This window comes from Sceloporus undulatus, chromosome 1 (genome assembly GCF_019175285.1).
Source record: "Sceloporus undulatus isolate JIND9_A2432 ecotype Alabama chromosome 1, SceUnd_v1.1, whole genome shotgun sequence".
NCBI lineage: Eukaryota > Metazoa > Chordata > Lepidosauria > Squamata > Phrynosomatidae > Sceloporus > Sceloporus undulatus.
Genome location: NC_056522.1, coordinates 32,502,466 through 32,525,970, shown reverse-complemented (window position 1 = coordinate 32,525,970; position 23,505 = coordinate 32,502,466). Strand labels below are relative to the sequence as shown.

The 23,505-nt window shown below is 42.4% G+C and overlaps 1 long non-coding RNA gene across 1 annotated transcript; it reads left to right on the top strand.

The window, feature by feature from the left end:
* The first annotated feature begins 3,470 nt into the window (after positions 1-3,470).
* LOC121919669 lies at positions 3,471-9,947 on the top strand. The gene is made up of 2 exons (XR_006101549.1): positions 3,471-3,606; positions 9,393-9,947. It is a non-coding gene; the product is annotated as an uncharacterized LOC121919669 (long non-coding RNA).
* Positions 9,948-23,505: the final 13,558 nt, after the last annotated feature.

Genomic DNA, 23,505 nt, shown 5'->3' with positions numbered 1-23,505 from the left:
CTATCCTTCATAATGTGGTGTCATCATCTAAGTCATTTATAAACTTGAATGACACTGGGCCCAGGACAGAACCCTGTGGCATCACACTAATGACTTCTCTCTGGGATGATGAAGAACTCCTTGGTTCAATCCACTAAAAAATCATTGAACAGTACTATTATCTAACCTTCACTTTACTAGCTTGTGTGCAAGAGTATAATTGGAGACCTTGTAAACTTTAACAGTATTGCACTGTTGAATTCAGTGCGAGTTACTTGGAAATAAATTCTAGTAGGATTGTGCTGTTAGTATGTGGTCTCTCAGAGAAATTAGTGTGACTTAAAAGTATTGCTCTTTGGTTAGATCGATCCCCTGTGTGTCGCCTGTCAATTTATGTAAGCCCATTAATTTCATAGGATTTTTTAAGGCAAGGAATACTCAGAGGTGGTTTTGCCAACTCTTTCTTCTAAGCTCTAACCTACAGCAACTACTATTCACAGGTGGTTTCTTTTCCAAATACTAACCAGGGCTGACCCTGCTTAGCTTCCAAGATCAGATAGGGTCTGGTACTATTAGGGGATTTAGGCTGTCATCAGTCCCCTATCCCACTAATAACATCACACATGTGATAAATCACATTTATTTTTTTACATAACATTTCCTGGGATTGCTGAATTTTGAGTCAAAATGCAGGTAAATTTAAATGATTCAATAGCTTTACACAAGCTGGGGCTAACAATAGGATTTAGGCCCTTGTAAAATGATTACATTTTGTGGAACTGTGCACACAACCATTCACTGAATGCATCTGTTGCACAATGACCAAAACAAGTGCAAAAGCACATAGAAGGGAATTTATGCAGTGACTCAATGGTTAAGATGCTGACTCTGACAATCGCAAGATTGGCAGGTTGGCAGTTCAAGACCCAAGAGACACAGACAATGCTGGCTCTTTGGCTTAGCAACAAAGATGAGCACTGTTCCTTACAGTCAGTTATGGCTAGACATGCATGTCAAGGGAAAACCTTTACCTTTTAAAAGTAAAGGTATTCCCCTTTGACACAATTATTCAGTCGTGCTCATCTCTGTTACTAAGCCAAAGAACCAGAATTGTCAAAGACAATTCCATGGTCATGTGGCCAGCATGACTGCATAGAATATTGTTACCTTCCCACCAAAATTGTACCTATTTAGTTACTTGCACTTTTTACATGCTTTTGAACTGCTAGCTTGGCAGAAGCTGGGGCTAGTGAAAGGAGCTCACTCCATCATGCAGCACTTGGGCCTCAGATTTCCCACCTTCTGACCTTACAATAGTCAGAACTGGTATCTTTACCTTTACCTATACAAAAATACGTACCATCTCAGTGGGAAAGTAGCAGTGCTCCATTTAGCCATGCTGTACACATGATCACAAAATCATTTATGACAACACTGGCTCCCTTAGCTTAGTAATGGAGAAGAGCACAGTGCCCTAGAGTCAGACACAACAGATAATCTTGTCATGGGAAAACCTTTACCTTTAATGAAACTAATAGTACTCTGGTTAGAATATTTATATTTTATATATAAGATTTAGTTTAGTCTAAAGTTTAGTTTAAGATTTAAGCTTAATCTAAAAATATACTTTTTTAAAAAAAAATCTGTCTTTATGTGCTTCTGGAAGCAAAAAGAGCCCTTTCAGCTTTGTGGTTCTTGACTCCCACAATTTTTGTAACTAAAGCTATCAGTGTGGTTGCCTTGAGGCATTACTCTTTGAACCTTACAAGGGTCAGTTGATAGACAGTACTATTCTGGTGATGTTTTTCAACAGCAACTGAAATCATCCAGGAGGGTGATGGATGGGGATGGCTTGCCTTTCTTCTTCCATTTAACAAAGAGAAGAGAAAGTGAGGTCACATGGGTGGCAAGATGCTAGTGTTTCAACTGTATAGAGTTGAGGCAGAGAACTCACTTCATCCAATCCTGGGGCACTATCAGTTCCTGTAGTGATCTAATAGAGAACACGAGTTTGATGGACTGCTGACGTGATGAATTCTCATCTAAGGTCAGCCTACATAGGTATGTGCAAATAAAGTTGCTATCATAGAAATGTCTTTGCATCACTAGAGATCTTTCGCCATGGAAACTGAACCATTAGTGTATGTAGGAAATCATGAAACATCTCATGCTGACAGAGAAGGTGTGTGCATGTAACATATTTACTTATTTTGTTTGTGCTAAGAGTGATTCTGTTCTAGTTACTTTGGACATTATCAGACAAGGGAAATTGGAAGTATAATCCAATGGCAATCCGAACGCAATCATGGGGTTTAATGTTATTGCGTGATAGACTACCACACGCAATTTCGGGCAAGGGGAAGTCAGTCCAAACGCAATCATGGGGTTTCACGTTATTGCATGAGAGGTGATCACATGCAATTTCAGGCAATGGCAAGCTATTTTCGGGCAATGGGAAGTCAGTTGGAACGCAATTCAAATTCACATAAATTCGCTGAACTAATTTGCTGAAATTCACGTGAATGCGTTCTGGCCCCACTTTCTTTTCATTTGAAATTAAGAGAAATCCCTCCCATGTGATAAACTCCTTTGTTTCTGAAAGGAATGTTTCACTTGGTCTCAATGGAACTTACTTGACTTTAAACACAGTTCAGATCACACTGTAACTTTTACCCTTACAAATGGATGGGAAGTGCCATCCTAGCGCTGATTCAAGGGTTCGGGAGGGTGCAGCGACCGCACGCTCCCAAACCCTAGTCCATAGACATGAATGACTCCTGTTTATACGGGGACTGCCATGATAATGCAAGCGCAGTGCAGCGTCTACACGTTGCGGTGCCACGCTTGCGTCATTGACGTGAAACAGTGCACCAATGGCATACTCACTGCATTGGCCACATGCATCTAAAAGAACCCAGTTTTTCCAGGTCCTTTTTGGCACGGGGGATGCTGCACAGTTTGGCTGCTGCAGTGTCCCTGGGGAGCAAAAATGGGTGGCTCCAGCCCACCCTTTTGGGGTGGTCTGTCGAGCCCCTTTATTATTGGGAACAGGTATTTTGTACATCCCATGGAATGCAGAATGGAAAGCTCCTGGGTTTCAGATCAACTGAACTCTGGAGTAAGTACTTTTTGATTACTGATTGAGAGGTGGAAAGAATATTTGAATGTGTGTGTGTGTTTTTTTTTTAAAGGTTGAGAAACCATGATAAAAAAGAATCCTGGAGTGATGGAAAACTTTGCAGTTTGGAACTTATTCTGTAGAAAATTCACATGAGGTTGTTTCATGCAGAATACAGCATTTCCAGAGCAGGAAACAGCATATGGAAGAATTTTATTTTCTGTGCCGAAAATACTGTTTTCTGTGTAAAACAACCACATGGGAATTTTACACAAAATAAGGCCTAAGTTGTAAATAGCAGGAAGAAAATGGCTAAAATTAATCATCACTTCCTTCAAGAAGAAAATTACAACTTTTTTCTTGCTACAGGGGTGAGCAACATGTGGCTTCTAGATATGGATTGCAGTTCCCATCAGCCATAACCTTCATAGCCAATGGTGAGGAATGATGAGATTTCCAGTCAAACAACTTCTGGAGTGCTGTGTGTTTCCATCCCTGCTCAGAAGCTCGTAAGTTAATAACATACTCTGTTTAGAGGAAGGGATAATATTTTGTAAAAATATTTTGAGGAACCAGAAACAGAGTGTTCCCTTAAGAAAGTATGATCTAGGATCCTATGTTTCAAGCCTAGTGTTTGCTTGATAGATTAGTTCAGTCTATAGTTTGTCTCTGGGTCTACTCATGTCCCCCTCCCCATCTGTTTTGCAGTGAGCATTTGTGATATGTGGTCCTTTCTTTTCTCTTTTTAATATCTTTTACACCACACATTTTACTAATACAAAAAAGCTGCAGATCAAAAGCCTGATAGTTGACACCCACCAGAACTAGGAGACAAGGTTACTGGACTCGGCCCAAAAAAGCAAAGCTGATGAAAAGCCTTCGAGAACTGAAAAGACTGATGGAAATCAAACTTGTCTGCATTTTTTTTTCATTTTTATAGAGGAAAGATGAAGTAAGCAAAGCTGTGGAAATAAGTTGATGAAAAGCAAGATCTACAGACATGAAGGAGGAGGATCGCTTCAGGGTCAAATTTTATCCACAGCAGTGCTTTAATGTTATTAGAACATGGTTGTAGAGTATATCCTAAATGACAAACATGGAGAGATGGTTGTAAAGTATGGAAGACAAAAGGTCCATGGTATCATGGTAAATTTTGAAGTGGCGCTGGCTCTTTGGCTTACTAACTGAGTTATGGCCCCAAGGAGACTCCAAAAATCCAAGTAGCTATATTGATCTGTATCAACAAAGATGATAGTTGTCATCTTCATCTGGAATATGTGTTTTGTAAAGACTATGGGCCTGAGGCCCTGTGTGCACAGGTCAAATAAAATGTTCTCCCCCTGTCTCTCAGCATGGAGTCCAGGTGATGCAGAGCCAAATTTACATTTCTGTTGCTAACCATCTAGATGACATCCAGCCCATTCAGCACAAAACCAGGGGTTTAAAAAACTTATTGTTTGCTCCAAATCTTCCCAGAGCCCTCTGTTGTGATGCTCGCACACCGTGCTGCCTTGTGATCAACACTGGACACCTTATTCCAGGGGTAGGCAACCTGCGGCCCGCGGGCCGGATGCGGCCCGGCAAGGCCTTGGGACCGGCCCCAGCCCAGTCCTGCCGCCGATTGTCGCCGGAGCCTTTGGCCTTTTGCCTGAGGGTGTGGGGCCTTTGGTCTATCAGGAGGAGGCGGGCAAGGGGGGGCAAGCGGCGGGCAAGGGGGGCAATTGTCTATAGAAGCCTCCGAAACATGCATTTATATTAACATTTTTTAAAAAACCAGCAAATTTTTTTGCATGTCATCCATTTTTTATAAAAAGTGTCTTCCATTTGAAAATTTCGTCCTACATTTGTCCTGGTTTATTTATTTATTTAATATATATATATATATATATATATATATATATATATATATATATATTGGCTTCGGCCCCCCAGTTGTCTGAGGGACAGCAACCCGGCCCCCGGCTCAAAAAGGTTGCCTACCCCTGCCTTATTCTGACCTCAGAGTGAGTGACTCACTACAGTGGTGGTTGTGGCAGGTGGCACTGTGGAACACACATGTAAAGAGCCACCTGGCATCACAATGGAGGGTCCCAGGTATTGGGGGAGGTAGGGACATATTCCAGGTCAGGATACTTCAGACTGCCCCCAGGGTATTCTGGCCCATTCAAACAACATTCAGGACCAAATTTTTCCAAAATCTTTAGCATGACAAATTAGACAGGCCACAATAATAATTTGGGCCCCTTGAGTGGCTTCTGAACTAGATCACCCATCAAACTGAGCCAGCATAATTGGCGAGCACAGATGATGGGACCTGTGATCCAATATCATTTGAAAGGCTACAAAAACACCAAGACACAGATCCTTACATAATGAGTCACTGGGCAGGGCTCACTCTTCCGTCTCTATTAAATATGCAGCAAGCTGCAATGTATAACATTACAACGATTTTCCTTTTTGAAGGACTTGAATGATGGGGCAAGGAAAAGTTAATGTGCCATCTGGATATGACATAATAGTGTGTCCCCTAGGACAGCATGATTTCTAAAATTAATGCATTCACCTTTTGAAATAAAAAGAAAAATTAGGTCTTGTATGTGCCTGTGCATTCAATGAACAATGGAAATAGCCAATTGAATGTGTGTGTCATTAATCTAAAATGAATGAAAGGATGTATGGTGCATGCTATTGCATGCCCACAGAGCTATATAAAGAAGTTCATGCATCTGAGAAACATGAAAATATCAATCTAATGTAACCTATATGTCCCCAAACTATTGGCTAACTTTCGAGCCATTTATGATGTTTGCATTTGCTCATTTCCCCATGTAGTTTTTTTTTTTACTTCCTTCAGTATAACTTACCTTTTTATTTTGTATACAGGTACACCTCTGTTTATGGAGTAGATGTGTTTTGAGGATTTATTTCTTTAACAGAAACTTTGATACCAGAAGTAGCTTCTTTGTGCATTCAGCTCCCAATTACAGTCAGATACTGCCTGGACATCTTTGTATTTGTCACAGGCAGGGACTCATTGTAGTGATGTGGAATTGCTTCTCCTGGCCACACTAGGACCACTTTGAAGGCAATGTTGATGATTCAAGGATCGAACTTCACTGAAAGAAATATATTTCTGGCTCACATGCTGACAGACTAGAATCTGAGCAAAATGGGAGCCCTGAGAGATTGACTTGTACCCATTAAGACTGTTTGGTAAAGGTTTCCAAGTCACTCATATATTGTGAATGCCTGAGATAACGTTGCATCACACTAATATAACAAATAAATATTTTGGTTATCTTTTCAGGCCATGTGTCAAACTGGCCATCTACACACTCCTTATGTGTAAACAATCTAGCCACCTTCCTTGCTATCAGTCCTCCCCCCCCACACACACACACATTTATATGTCAGGCAGGAATGAGATATACTGGGTGTAACCTTCAATGTGTTTGCTTGTTTTTTCTGGAGGAAAATCCTTAAAATCAAAGCACATACTCCTAATGGGAAGCAAGCATTTTTTTTAGTTAGCCCAAATGAAATCATACTAGTTTCTTTCCACTTCAGCAGTCAGAGGGGCTGGACATACCCATCTACAATTCCATAAAAAGACATTTGTTACTGTGTGACTTTAAGTCATTCCTCACTTACTGTATGGTGACCCTAAGGTGAACCCATCAAGGGGTGACTTGTCCAGGGTCACCCAATGGGTTTCCATGGCCAAGTGGGGAACTGAACCCTTGTCTCTAGAGTTGTAGTCCAATGGTTAAACTACTACATCACACTGGCACTTCTGTACATCACAACAGGATTCTGGTCATTGTATTTTTAATTACACCTGTTTTTGAATAATATTGTGAGCCATCTTGGGTTCCAGTACTGAGAAAGAGGCATGACATTAATTAAATAAATAAAGTTAATGAACAAATTTGTGGGGTTTTTGTGGGGGTTTTCAGGCTATGTGGCCATGTTCTAAAAGAATTTATTCCTGACGTTTCACCAGCATCTATGGCTGGCATCTTCAGAGAATGCTAACCTGAAAGAGAGTACATATACTGTGTGACCCTGGGTGAGGAGGAGTGATTCCCATGTTAATCTGTGTATTATTCTGTTGTTGATGGCCTCCTTAGGGTCGGAGGATATGCAAAAGAAGATTAATGTCTGCTAATTGGTGACCATTGTCTGCTGGGAAAGCCCCTGACCCTGAGTGGTTTCTCATTTGCATTGGCTGAGTCCTGGTTTTGGTGTCCTTTAGGACTGATAGCCAAACTTTGGCAGTTTACAGACCACCCCTTTCTCCGACGGATCGGGGCCTCAGCTGCCACAGCGGCAGCCCTGAGGCCCTGATCCACCACTTTTCCAGGCCTGGAAAGGGGTGTCCTTGGGGCTTCAAGCCCCAAGGACACCCAGACAGCCACAGGGACAGGAGAAAGGGGCCACTCGGCTGCACCAGTGACACAAAACTCCTTCCTGCGCCGCGGAAAGGGCGCCACAGGCGCCCTTCCATGGTGCCAGGACATCACGTCCACACTGCTCCGTTTGGAGGCAGAGCGGTCATGACATCCTAATGGCGGTGCTCATGTAGAATAGGTGCGCCAGTGACACATTTTGTACGTACTGTGTACGTACTAGGGTTGGGGGCATCTGAAAGAAACGCCCCCGGGCAACCCTAGTACGTACACAGTACATACTAAAAGGCCCGTTTGGAAAGGACCATTATTTATTTTGAGGGTTTCTTCTTTCCTGTTGAAGTTGTCCAAATGTTTGTGGATTTCAATGGCTTCCCTGTGCATTCTAACCTGATAGTTGTTGCCATGATCCAGAATTTCAGTGTTTTCAAACAGCATTTTGTGCCCAGAATGGATTGTAATGTATTCTGCTATTGCTAATTTTTCTGGCTGACCTGGTCTGCAGTGTCTCTCATGTTCCTTGATTCATGTTTAGACACTGCGTTTGGTGGTCCCTATGTAGACTTGCTCACAGCTGCTTGGTATGCGGCAAACTCCTGTGGCTGTGAGAGGGTCTGTCTTTTGCTGAGTGTAGCATTTGCTGGATTTTCTTGGTCGGTTTATAAACCATTTAGAGGTTGTGCTTCTTCACCAATTTGCCTTAATGAACAAATGTTAATTCATAAATTTTAAACAGCTGTTGGTTGGCTAGCTTTAGGGATCCTTAGGTTGTGAATTCCAGCACAGGTAAGGAGTTGGATTAGAGGAGCAGTGAACTCTCTCCCAACTCTATGGTTGTGTACTTCCATGTTTCTCCTTTATCTCCCAAATATTTTAACACAGAAAATGTAGCCTTTTATATTCCTTCCCCTGACTTTCTCCTGCAGCCAAAGCCTTACGCAGATGAACATTCTTTAGGCTTGCTTACTACCTGAGTAAATATCATTGTGCTTGTGTAGGACAGTTTTGGTAGCTTTTGGTGCCGTTGATGATTATTGTTTATGAAACAATATACCAGCACCAATATTTTAGTGCCTGAGGCAAAGGACAAGATGGCTCCCCTTCCCTGTTCTATATACAGCACCAGACTTGACCACCAGCCAAATCTTACTTCACTACTGGCTAATGGATAAGCATTTTTCACCATATCTGAGGCAAGCAAGTTAGTTTAGTGTATTAGGAAGAGCCATGGGGGCTGCAAGTGTGGTGTAGTCGTTTGAGTGTTGGACGAGTATACTGGGTGATCACAGTTCAAATACCCACTTGGCCATTCAAACCCACTGGACAACTTTGGGCAAGTCATATTCTTTTCATCTCAGAAGAAAGCAAGGGCAAACCTATTTGTCCAAGAAAACCCCGTGAGTTGGAAATTACTTGAAGGCACAAAACAACAATGTGGGTTGGGAAGATCTGTTCACCAAGAGAAGTGAATGTCCAAGGAGTTCATAAGAAACAGCCAGGGCATTATCATTGTTTCCATGAGCATCTGCTGCCTGAGTAGTTGTCCAACTCTGTCTTATGGTATGGTTGGTCAAGGTAATGTTAGACCATGGGAAGAACCATTCCATTCTAGACAGTTTGAAAGGGAATTATTTTTATTCAGAATAGCTGCCTCCTGTTTGATTTGCAGGAGGAAAGTGTGAAAATGAAAAACTGTAATAGAAACAAGCCAAGCATGCCAAACTAGGGCTAGGCTGGGAAATACAGTGTGATAATTGGCAGCCTCTGCTTCTTGAGAACAAAAAAAGAGAAGCCACATCTGCTAAGCTGGGTATATCATGATGTGGCTGGTTACCCTGCTTCCTCTGTGTGATTCAGGAAACATGCTTTCTTTCTCCTTACTGCAGGAGTTTGGTTTCAAAGGGAGCGTCTAATAGTCACAGGAAATAAGAACCTGAAATGTGCACAACGAAGGATGCAAATTGGACAGAGAGTTGGCAGATGAAACCACATACCGCCAATGATCCCTGCAAATGCACATGAATATTGATGACTTGCATCCTCCTCTTAAATGTGGGATTTTTCAGGCCTGGGATGCTTGCAGCTGCACACTCACAGCTTGGAGCTCTCTGAGAGAACATTCCTAACCTGGGAATATGCAGACCTTTTTCTGACAATCTCCCGCTGTTCTTCAGTCAATAATGAAAACAATCCTTCCTTCTTCCTCTCTATCCTGCTGGCATGGGGACTCCAGCCAAAGATCGAGCTGGTGCAATGGATTGGACTGTAAGAATATATAGTACCTCATCTTCAGAGTATTTCCTTTGATCTCAGCAAGGTAAAATACAGCTTCTAATGATGATGGAGAAAGCTATGTACTCATAAGCATAAGGCACACTGAAAGGACATCAGTGCCATAGTTTATGGTTTTGTGCAACCATTAAAGTAAGTATAGGTGAGAATGTGGTCTCAATTCCTTATTTTTAGCAGAATTTTCCAAAATACACAACATGAGAATGCTGGAGACAGTGATAAAAAAGATTTGCCCATTACTACCCACAAATTAAGTGGTGTAAAGTGAATCTTTATATCCAGGTGCTTGTCAAGATGGTGCATGAAGTTATACAATGAAGGAAAGTCCAAAAATGCAAGCAGCTGTGTTGATCCATATCAATATATTAGTTCTAGCAGTTTTGATTTAAGGTCCTATACACCTTTTTTGTTATGTGCTTTCAAATAGACTCCAATTTATGGCAGCCCTATCATAGAGTGTTTGGCAAGATTTATTCAGAGAAGAAATTCAAAGCTATAGCTGTGTTAGTCTGTAGAATCAGTATGTAGAGAGATCTTGTAGCACCTTTCAGACTAACTGAAAGAAACAAATTTGTAGCATGAGCTTTTGTAGACTTCAGTATATTTGCTCAGAAGCATACTTCCACTAAAAGCATCTGACGAAGTAGACTGAAATCTACGAAATCTCATGCCACCAATTTCTTTCTTTCAGTTAATCTCAAAGATGCTACAAGCTCTCTCTACATACTTATTCAAAGGAGGTTCACCATTGGCTTCCTCTAAGGCTTAGAGAGAGTGACTTGGGTTTCCAGGGCTAACTGGGAGTTCAAACTCTGGTCTCCTGGAGTGTTAGTCCAGCACTTAAAGCACATCACAATGGTGGCTCTCTGTACAGTTTCACTGTAGTGTAATTTGCACTGGATTCCACAGTTGTGCACATCTGTTATTCAACATCAGTTACCTGCTACCAAAATGTGCATGAGAGAGGGCTCCATATGCTTTTGAAATGAAGGCTAGGGTTTGACTCCACACTTGTCTCTGACACCTACTGATGACCCTGAGCAAGTCACACTCTCAGTCTCAAGGGAAGGCAATGACAAACCTCCTCTGATCAAATCCTGCCAAGAAAACCCCATGATAGTTCTGCATTAGGGTCACCATAAGTTGGAAATGACTTGAAGGCACACAGCAATAACAACAACAACAGCTACACTAGACAAGAAGTTGTGCTTTCTCAAAGTTTAAATAAGCATTGCCATACAGTACAATATTTATATACAATATTTACAAGTATAGCACTCATATGCAATCTCTGAAAAAGTGCAACTTCTTGTTAACTATTTTTCAGCTAGGGTAGTAGCCCATCTCTACTGGGAGTGGAGCATTATCCAAACTTAAATGCTCATGGGGGAGGCAACCCACACCCAAATAATTTGCATTGCACTAGGGATAGCTTGTAACAATGGAGGTACTGAGGGGGGAAAACATCCCCCTACATTCCAGCCTACCATAAGGATTGCTGCTGACCTCAGTGGGAACAAGAAAGCTAGTGGAAGGGAGTAGATGAGAGAATCATCTTTGCAAATTGCGAAGTACTTGCACTTCACTTGGCCTGGAATTGTTGTTGTTGCTAATAATAATAATAAGAATTTTTATTTATATTTCCCGCCTCTCCCTTCAGATCAAGGCAGGATTACAACAATAAAAACAACATTACAACGTTAAAAACTACAGTACCATATAAAATACATTCAATAAAACAGTGACATTATTAATGCAATACATTAACTAAATTATCATCTAAAATACATACAATTACAAATGGAGGTGGAGCATTTTTGAATCTCTTATAACAGATTGGGTGGATAGGCCTGCCGGAAGAGATCTGTCTTACGTGCCTTCTTAAAGGCATCTAAGGTAGTAATAAGATGGATTTCCTCTGGCAAGCCATTCCACAGTTTAGGGGCTATGCCAGTGAACGCTCTGTGAGAAGTTGTTGTTAACCTGGTCTTTGCATGCTCTAGTAAATTCTTCCTGGATATTCTGAGAGTGCAGGGCGGATTGTGTAGGGAGAGGCGTTCCCTCAAGTAACTTGGGCCCAAGCCATGTAGGGCTTTAAAAGTAATAACCAACACTTTCTACTTCTCCTGGAAGCTGATTGGCAGCCAATGAAGAAATTTTAATACTGGTGTTATGTGGTTTGACCTAGATGTTCCAGTGACCAATCTGGCTGCTGCATTTTGAACCAGTTGAAGCTTCCGAACTTGCTACAAAAGTAGCTCCATGTAGAGCGCATTACAGAAATCTAGACGAGAGATTACCAGTGCATGTACCACTGCTTCAAGGCCCGTTGTTGTTGTTGTTGTTGTTGTTGTTGTGTGTCATCAAGTTGTATCCGACTTATGGCAGCCCTATCATGGTGTTTTCTTGGCAAATTTCTTCATAGGGTTGCCATTGCCATCCTGTAATGCTGAGAGACTGTGACATGCCCAAGGACACCTAGTGGTGTTCAGGGTTCATATTCTGGTCTCCAGAGTCGTAGTCCAACACTCGGGCGCATTACAGACCGCCTAAAAGTGGCAGTCTGCCAGTGGTGCCGGTTGCTGCATCCGGGAACCACAGTGGCCAAACCGTGCGATTCCCGGGCGCAACCGAAAAGAAGCGCCAAAATGGTGCTTCTTTTTGCACCCCGGAAGGGACACTGCGAGATGCTAGTTGCACACTCGCAGCATCACTTCCGCCGCGCGACGCCTGGATGCTATGTGTCCGCGACGTCAACATGGCAGCCCCCCGTTTGGAACGGGCACCGCCATTTTATGCATGCTCTGCGTGTACTAGGGTTAGGGGCGTCAGGAAGTGATGCCCCTTCCTAACCCTAGTACGCACAGAGTGCGTACTTTATGCCCGTCCGGAACGGGCCTATGTCATGCTTCACTGCACTTTTAATATTCTTTCTATGCTTTCTACCCATTGCACACATACAGTATCACCTTGAAACTTAGAATCATAGAATCATAGAGTTGGAAGAGACCACAAGAGCAGTCCAGTCCAATCCCCTGCCACGCAGAAACTCTCAATCAAAGTATCCCCAACAGATGGCCATCCAGCCTCTGTTTAAAGACCTCCAAGGAAAGAGACTCCACCACTCTCCGAGAGAGTGTGTTCCACTGTAGAACAGCCCTTACTATCAGGAAGTTCCTCCTAATGTTGAGGTGGAATCTCTTTTCCTGGAGCTTGCATCCATTGTTCTGGGTCCTGTTCTCTGGAGCAGCAGAAAACAAGCTTGCTCCCTCCTCAAAATATGACATGCCTTCAAATATTTAAACAGGGCTATCATACCACCTCATAACCTTCTCTTCTCCAGGTTAAACATCCCCAGCTCCCAAAGTCATCCCTCATAGGACATGGTTTCCAGACCCTTCACCATTTCACCCTCCTTTGGACACACTCCAGTTTCTCAACGTCCTTTTTGAATTGTGGTGCCCAGGTGGGGCCTCACCAAAGCAGAATAGAGTGACACTATTACTTCCCTTGATCTAGACACTATACTTTTATTGATGCAGCCTAAAATTGCATTGGCCTTTTTAGCTGCCTCATTACACTGTTGACTCATGTTCAACTTGTGGTCTACTTGGACTCCTAGATTCATTTCACACGTAGTCTCCTTAAGCCAGGTGTCCCCCATCCTATAGCTATGCATCTTGTTTTTCTGTCCTGAGTGTAGTACCTTACATTTTTCTTTGGTGAATATCTTTTTGTTAGCTTTGGCCCAGGTTTCCAGTTTATTCAGGTCATTTTGAATTTTGATCTTGTTCTCTGGGGTGTTAGCTACTCCTCCTAATTTGGTGTCATCTGCACACTTGATAAGTGTGCCCCTAATTCTGTCATCCAAGTAATTGATAAAGATGTTGAATAGCACTGAGCCTAGGACAGAACCCAGAACTTGTGTGTCTGTGTCATACTACTGGTTCACCTTATTCTGAGGTCACAGTACAGGCTGCCTCTGAAAATGCCAGAGCATTCCTGGCTGCCCCTAGATAGACTGTTCATGAGAAGACTTGGGGAAGCCTGACAAAACAATCTGAGGGCTGCCATCCTTGGTGATTTTAAAGTCCCTGGCTTAACTGTGAATGGTCTTTGTGATGGCATAGGGTAAAACAGACCTCCCAAAAGGGTGGGCCAGGGACACCCTGGAGTCACGAGCTGCCCCAGAGGCACAGCAACCACACATGCGCCACTCCAATCTGCCCCACCACGGTGGTTCTGAACAGCCCTCTGAAATGGAGTATTTTTACCACTCCTTTTCAAGGCAGCTTTTCTGGGTCGGGTGGATTGGTGGTGGCTTCCAGGCATCTTGGGGGCATGGGGCATGTAATCACCACACCCCCAAGCCACCCAGAAGTGGGCTTTTTTCACCCATATGTTTAGGCCATACTCAACATTGATTGGACTGCATGACAGCATTACAAGGCAATTTGTTGTGAAGACAAAATACTTCTTACCTTCATTTTGACTTGCAACTCTGATGTCACCATATATATAGCCAATCAGATCTGTCTATGTGATGGCATTGGGTGGTCTGCTCTCATGGAAGGCAGAATTCATTGTCTTCAATAATTGCCTTCAGTGGTCTTACTGCATTCTGGCAGTACAGTGAGCTAGTCACTTTAAGCTGTATCACATTAGGGAAAAAAATGGAATGGTTTTTCCCATCTGAATGCCCTTCAGGTGTGTTAGACTACAACTCCTGTAATATCTTTCCAACACTAGCAATGCAGGTTGGGAATGATGATAGTTGTAGTCCAACACATATGTGTAGTCCAACACTTGCCCAAGATCTGCAATCAATTTCCTGGAGGATTATACTTGTGTACTACAGGTTGAGTCTCCCTTATTCGGAATTCCAAAATTTGAAATATTCCAGAATCAAAACCGTTTTTCATGGATGAGATAGTGATTCTAGCATTCTGATAGTTCAATGAGCACAAACTTTGTTTCATGCACAAAAGTATTAAAATATTATTTGTAAAACTATCTCCAAGCTATCTGTATAAAATGCATATGAAACATAAATGATTTCTGTATTTAGACTTGGGTCCCATCTCCAAGATATCTCATTATGTACATATATGCAAATAAGGTACTCCAAAATGCCAAAAGCAAAAAAGAAAAGCCAAAATAGCCCTGGTCCCAAGCATTTTGAATAAGGGAGACACAATCTGTACAAACTGTTTTCATGTGTGCAATGAATGTGCATTGCAGATCCAGCAGCATTCCCCTTCCTGATCTATTTGTGTCAATCTGTAATAGAAGCCCTGTGCAATGGACTCTTAAAGCATGATAAAGAATTTTCTCACATGAAAATAGTTATATCAAACTAGGGAAGCTGAACTGAGGCAGTGCCACTGTAGCAGTAAGTAGGAATTTGCTTTTGTTGCTCCACATCAAGAATCCTCTGCACGCAGCCTACGTCAACACCTGTGGATCACAGTTCATTACCGGGTAAGGAACAAAGCAAAATCTCTGCTTTGAAAGGGAATTGAACTTGTGTGTGAGGGTGCTGGCTGCTTTCTAAATGGGATACAGCTTTGGAAAGCTTATCCACATAAAAGAAATAATTAGCATTCCTCTCCTAATAAGTGCCCAGCCGCATTTCATACCGCCAGCTCAGACATTTGTGTACTTACAGGGTGAGCATGATAAGCTTCAACCTTGAAGCTGCCAAAAACCCAGCAGGTTACTGTGGAGGCATAAAGAGAGCTGACAATCAGGAGCAACTTTAGTGTGCTTCAGTCAAACTTTGGATAGCATATCCTATGGATCCACTGCATGTCATGGGTGCCAAAAAAGATTTTGAAGGCAAAGCACCCATAAGCTATCATAAATTAGTTATGCAGGAGGCCAGACTTCTCCAAGAATCTTGGACACACTCTTTTCTCCACTTTGGCAGTTGCAGTTTGATGTCCTTCATGCTTAACAGTGGACCGCTGGCTCAAAAGGATAGCATGGTTGATTGATTGATTGTATTGTTTTGGAAGTTGCCAAAGAGTTTGGGAGTATCACAAGAATCCCTCAGTTCCTTATGGAGATAGCCCAATCATCATCTTGATTTGGGGCCTAAAACCCTAACCAGATTCTGCATTGAAATGGAGCTATATAATTTACATCAACTGAGAACACATGAAAAAGCAGGGAAATCTTCATCTTTGCATGCAAAGAAAAACAATTTCCATAGTCCTAACCCACCTTTGCAAGAGGAAACAGATGTTGCTATGCAGCATTTACACACTGTGAAGTCAAAGGCATCCATAGTTTTTTGTGGTTTTGGGGGGCTAGTTGGCCATGCTCTAGAAGAGTTTATTCCTGATGTTTTGCCAGCATATGTGGCTGGCATCTTCAGAGAATGCTTTCATGGAAGAGAGTTGGGTGGGTGGGTGTGCGCGTGCGCGCACGCGCACTGTGTGACCCTGAGTAGGGAGGAGTGATTTTCATGTTAATCTGTGTATTGTTCTGTTGTTGATGGCAATGCCTGAGAGTGGGAGGATGTGCAAAGAGGATTAGTGTCTGTCATACCCAACTCTCTTCTATGCCAGCATTCGCTGAAGATGCCAGCCATAGATGCTGGTGAAACTCCAGGAATAAACCCTTCTAGAACATGGCCACATAGCCCAAAATCCCTACAAAAAACAATTTATACATTGTTTGCAGATCGAAAAGTGCTTAGGGAAATTATGTAGATAAATGCACATGAGGTTTTTTTGCACAAAAATTGTGCTTTTTTGCAATCTACCCCCACTGGTTCCAGAAATCCACATATGTTTTTGTACAAAAACACAATTTTTTACACTTATACTCTCCCTCACACACTACATATGTATTTTTGGAAATATCTATATTTCTGCACAGAATAATTTCCAGAAGCACTCTGGGATGTGCTAACATTGCATAAAAACTGTGCAAAATTGTTGCATTTATTATTATTCTGAAGTAGTTTTTTGATTGTTGGGAAATGCATTTTTTCCCCAGCTGAGAAAGAAATAATAAACAAAAAACAGTTCTTTCCAACCCTATTTAGAACTGAAGAGTCTATGTCACATGAACACAGTATACTCAAACAGTTCTTCCTGAGGGGTTTCATTTATTTTATAATGGTTTTATATTGCCACATTCAAAGGAGTGGCTACCATGCCACTCCTTGCAAATGAATTCCTCACTTCCTGGATAACATAGGCATGGTACAGACTGCCCCAAAGGGGCAGGTCTCTGGTGCCCGTTTTCACTCCAGGTTGGGGACAGGGCAGCCTCACTAGCAGCCCTGCAGCCTCAACCTGGAGTTTTTCCAGACCACGGAGAAGCAGCGTGGAAAAATAGTGTCCTTGGGGCTTCATGCCCCTGGACACCCCAGGAGCCAGAGCCATGGGAGAAAAGGGCCACCTGGCCCCTTTCTCTCCGGCATCTCCCCAGCATCGTTCCCGCAGCTGTTTGGTTGCTGGGGAATGATGTACACACCCAAAAGGAGCTCTTTTTTGGAGCTCCTTCCCACACTGCAGTCAGGCTGCCATAAGCTTATTTGGATGTGGCACGTGCGTGACGTCATCATGGCAGCCCCCATATGATTACGCCGCCACTACATACTAGGGTTGCTCCGTCCCACGCAACCCTAGTAAGTGGCCAGGCTGGCACAAAGCGCCGGTCTGGACCGCACCATAGCTCACTCCACCCATGCTAGATTTAGCAAACCAGATTGGAGACTAATCAGTTACATATGAGACCAAATTTCTCCAAGAATCCTGGACTCATCTTCTGATAACCCTATTCATAAATTCAGGATGGGTATCTTCCTCCATTTCAGTCTTCCATAATGGCAGGGCAGGGAATGTACCTGACACATATTTACCACTCAGGAGTAGTAAATTGATCACAGAGTTTATAACTCATTGTAGATTTGGAAAGCTATATTCACTTCTTGGCATATCTACTTCAGATTTCAGAAATGATACTGGTATCGTTTGGGCTGGCATCCATTGCTCCAGTTATGGATTTGTAATTACTCTGTATTCTTTTATACTACCCATTCATGTTATTGGAATTATTGCCACAGTTGTAAATGCCTCCCAAATCCTGTTAGGACCATGTGGCACACAAGGCCTGGAAATGACATGGATGTGCCACCAGGTGGAACTGGAGCAAGCGTAACTACAGTTTGAGTGGCAGGTGTGTACAAGTCAGCATTTGGAAGCTGTGCATCATGGGACATCTGATGCAACATGCACAGTAGTTGAAGCCAGTGAAGGGGTGCATCATGGGATACAGTATGATGCAACATGCACTGGGGATGAAACCAATGAAACTAGGTTTCATTGGTGGCATGGCTGTTACATGACTTCACAGAAGACCACCTATAGAAGGGAGAATGTGACTGTCTCCTTTGTTCAGTTGTTGTGGTTGGAGGTTGGCAAAGCACTTTGTTTGTATATAGCTGTGAGTATCCAAGATGGCTGTCTGGTACTCTCTGCGATCTTGTAAATAGCTTGCAACAAGTGATTAAAGCCCTCGTGTTTGAGAGAGCCTTGCTGTCCAGCTGTGTTATTTCTTCAAGCCAGGGAGCTCAAGGCTGAAGCCTGTGTGGAAGGAATTTTTCCTTGCAGCCGGAAGCATTTGCAGACATCTCTCCAAGAGCCTTTTCATGGCATTCTTCCAGCATGGATCAACTCTGCACATGGTCGTAGTGGACACACAACACCCTATGTCCCAACAAATCCCACCTTAAATGGCAGAAAGACTCTTAGAGAGATGGGATTCGGTTCTACTGGTGATTGGGATGCAGTAGGATGACATTTCCAGTCCCGCCCCTCCAGCAAGCAAGGCTGCAATGATCACAAATAGGTTTCCTTTTGCAATTCATCACTGGTGAGAGAGGGCTGGAGATGACATTTTGTTGCACCTCATGCATCAGCAGAACATTCCTCCATTACTTGGAATTGCTTCTGACTGTTTAGGTAGGTTTTGGAGTGACAATACTTATGCATTTGTAATTGTATCAGTGGTGGAAGATCTCAGCCAATAACTTTAATTCTGGGCGTTGCAGTCCAAAAAAGTAACTTTTCCAAATTTTTCCCCAGCTAAAGTGATAGGATGCAGGAGGAAGAAACAAAGGAGTATATCACACAGAGCTTTTTGGAGATTTTCCGGCTCAGTTCCGACGTGACGGCACTTCCAACAATGCACGTTCATGTCATAAATTGAATGTGTTAGAAAAAAGTGACTTCACAGAATTCGCTTCCAGGCTCACTTCGATTGCACTGCGAATTGGTCTGGTGTGGAAAATCACTCCGATGTCACCTCCCTTGGCCCCCTGCGTCCTGCTTCGTCATCCCCCTCCTCCTCCTTCATGCCATGTCACCCCCTCTGTCACTCTGCAACCCATCTCATCATTCCCATCATCCCCTACCTTCTCCTACATCCCGATCCTGGCACCAGCGACCCCAGCGAGCTATCCCATCCTCCTCTGCCTTCTCCTGCATCCTGATCCTGGCCCCAGTGACCCCCAGCAAGTTATCCCATATTCCCCTGCCTTCTCCTGCATCCTGATCCTGGCCCCAGGGACCCCTAGCAAGCTATTCCATCATCCCCTGCCTTCTCCTGCATTCCGATCCTGGCTCAAGCGAGCTATCCCATCATCCTCTGCCTTCTCCTGCATCTCAATTTTGGCCCCAGCAACCCCCAGTGACCTATCCCATCATCCCCTGACTGCTTCTTCACCCCATGAAGGATGACAGCTAAGGAGGAGGCAGGGAAGGAGGCGTCCAGAGCCCCACTGAGCACGTTCAAGGGTGCCGATTCGAATCGTTGAACCCTCCAATGTGGTAATACAATGTGCACTTACTCCACTTTGCTTGAATCTGCATCAAGTGACTTGCTTGGAATAGAACTGACTGCACTTTCCCCCCAATTTGGAAGGGCAGTGGAAAGGCAACCAGGTGTGGTAAAACATCACATTTTAACCTTAATTCGCATTGCTAGACAAGAGTGACTCTGGATCTGGTGTGAAAAAGCATTATGCTTTGCATTGCTAGAACAGGAGTGACTGCAGATCTGAGCTGACCCCCCCCCCCACGTGTGATAAGGTCCAAAGTCTGACACCCGGAGAACAACTGCTGCTCTGAGCAGGCTATATTGGACTATCTGACTTCATATTATTGCATTTACTTTCTGCCTTCTTCTCACATGATGAAACAGACCCAGTCTTACCTGAAACACCAGTTTTGCTGTCCAAAGGAGCAGTGGCATCACATCATTGTGTTGGTGGTGGTGCATCTGTACCAGGTGACACTCCAGAAGGGGAGGTGACACCCGGTGGGCTCCTACATCAATAAGGCAGGGAGGTTTGCTTGTGCACGTGCCACATGCACACACAAAGTGGCCATCGAAAAAACTGCCAGTGCTGAGGGAGCTGCACAAGGGGGCACACAAAAGGTAACAATGGGGAATAGTAGGTGCATGCATGTGCATGCAGGCAAAGACACAGGGCAGCACAAGCATGAGCATGCACACAGGATGTGGAGGTGATAATGGCGCTCAACAGTCACCCTTACCCTAAGGTGCCTCTTTCCCCTGAATCGGGCCCAGTGCCTCCCATCTCTGTCCACATGAGTAAAGCCATGAGAGGCAAGGAGTTTGAGGCATGCCCTTTTGGCATCACCCCAAAAGGCCCACCCCCTCAGCAGCTGACACCCCAGTGTGGAGCACCATTGCAGAGGAGGGAGAAGCAAAGGCTTGTTACCATTTTTCTATCAGTGTTAGTGTCCTCTTTCCAGCTTCCCATATAGTTTTTATGGGCTCGATGTAGCAGAGGGACAAACTGGTCAATCAGATTTGGTGCACTCATTCTGGAAGGGAGGCTTTGTCAGACAGGGCATCATTTTCCCCCTGGGCTGCCAGGCTGTATGTAAATATTTCCACAGTCCACCAAGACTCAGTTCCTCTTCAGCTTTTGTTCCACAATGTGAAATAAATATAAAAACAAACCAATTAATTAATTAATTAATTAATATCTTACTTGTAGTCACCTGAGGTTTTATAACCTCTGCCAAGAAGGATCTTTAAGGTTCAAGCTTTTTTTCTTTATAAATTCTGTTATTTCTATTTATTTTATTTTTTACAATAAAATACATCCTTAAAATAAAGACCAAACTGAAATTTAAAATCTCTTTGTAACCAACGCAAACATCCAATTTCTATAGTTACAAACATCTACCAATCATGCCTCATTCATTACTTCCTTGAACTGCCCATTTTTGGTTGTTGTTATCTTTTGTTATACAGTCTATCCTGTTATTGCTTTGTAAATTATGAAATTGTGACTCTACCTCTTTAACACATAATTTTTTCTCCATCCTTATTAATGTATATTATGCATTTTCCTCTAAATGTCAAGCTTTTGTCCAACTGGCCATCTCATTGGGCAGTTGCTCTCTCATCACCTCTGTGATGCTGAGCCCCATTAAAATGTAACTTAACTTCATTGCATTATTAACTCTTTGTTACCTGGATCAAAGACTATTCCTTCAGCTGTGTTGTCCACATAATGGAATACTCATTACAACAATTAAGACTATATGTCATTATGTTCCTTACATTTGTCACAACATTTGCACATCGTTTGTCACGGAACTGGATCCAGTTTGAAGGTAGATAAGGCCTGCATGCTGATCAAACCATGGGGAATTCCTTTATGGGACCTTGAGGGTGACAATAACATGAGTCATGCCCAGCTCAGGGGCAAGGGATTCAGTCTCATCCTCAGGTGATGGAGAGTCATACAAAAGCTTTTATTCATGTGGCATTTTATCCATGATATTTTTCCCCCTGTCAACTTTTTTTCACTGTCTAGTTTTCACACAGAAATTATAAATTTTATGGTTTGGATGGTCCTGACTGTGGTTTTCAATTACACACACACACACACACACACACACACACTTGAATATCTTATCTAAAATGTCCATAGCTTCCCTTCCCCCGTGTGACTCCCAATTTCCTCAGACTCTGAAAAAAAACATCCAAAATTAGACGATTGCAGCTCCTCAATCTTGTGAGCATGGCTTTCCATTTAAAATCTCCTCCATGGCCTATTTAAGGCCCAAAATTGCCTTTTTAGAAAGCAGAAATGATATGTATAGTTCCTGTTTCTATAAAAACAACTTATCATTCCTTTTGAAAAAAGACCCTGTGGGGTGGAAGAAGTAAAAAACATCTAAATAGCAAAGCAAATTGAAGCTTCAGGGCATAGTTTGCTATTTTTGGATGCAATTTTTTTTCATGATTTGGCCCAGGGGTAGCAGGGTATTGCAATTTAGGAGGAATTAAAGGAGGATAAAAATGGTTTCCTGAGCAACAGACGTTTTGCACCCCTGCTTGAAAATATATTTCCAACTTGTTTTAAAGGAGAATTTCAGTCTGCTGTCAAAATTCAGTGGAATGTTAACAGCGGAGACTGCACCGAGTTTGCAGTACTAAGGGAGGAAGAAGTAGCCTCTGAACCACCAATGTTTCCAAAACCTACTTTAGATCCATGCTTTGAAAAACTTCATTCTCTGACTTCTGTAAAGCAACCTTTTTAAAAAAATAATATTTTTATTGAGAGTTTTCCAGTAGACTAAATTTCTAGAAATACCCCACTCTATAGAATGGGGGGCAGGGGACGGAGGGAAAATAGAAAATTGAATAAGATCACTTAATGATAAAATAAAATAAAAAAAGAATAAGCATTAAAGAATAGAGAAAGAAATCACTTCTTTCTTGTAGCTGCTATATAACAGTTACATCAAATTAAGCCTCTTGAAGTAAAATCTGGTAGTTTCTTTCCATATACTTCTAATATTTAAATATCAAATATCAATAACATTATCTTTCTATATTCCAAACAGTCAAAATATTACATAGTGTTATATCATAATAAGCAACATTTGGTTTTTTCATCCTTAATACCAACAACTAACATTCTAGTTATTAATATTAATCACAGAATATCAGGGTTTTTAGTTTTTAATTGTTGTTTTTATGCTTTGATATTGTGTTTTTAATATGTCATACTGTTTAATACTGTCTTAAGGGGGGAGGGATAAAGTGTTTTTAATTGTTATATTTTATATTTTACTGTTGTCAACCGCCCGGATTGGTTTGCCATAGGGCGGTATACAATTATTATTATTATTATTATTATTATTATTATTATTATTATTATTATTATTATTATTGGCCTGTTACAGACTGCCAAAATAAAGCTGCTTCGAGTCTCTTTGGAGGTATGCTATTTAAATGATGCATGGGTCCAAAGAATCCGGAAGCTGCACCAAAGCTGCACTCCAGTGCTTAGGAATGGAGTATGGCTTTGGCGTGACCTCCGGACTCTTAGGACCCATGCATCATTTAAATAGCATACCTCCAAAGAGACTCGAAGCAGCTTTATTCTGGCAGTCTGTAACAGGCCATAATCTTTATTAGATAAAAACTGTACCTCTCTTGCACATTATATTTCATCACCATTTCTTATAGAATCCCTCTCCAACATCCATTTCTCATTGTCATTATATTCTACAACCAATTCTCAGAACCCATTTCAATAAAACAGTATTACTTCAGTTTCATTCTACATTTGATGCTTGTTTTCCTCTTCATCCACACTAACCATGTCCTGCCCAGCAATTGTCTCAGCTTACCTTCTTT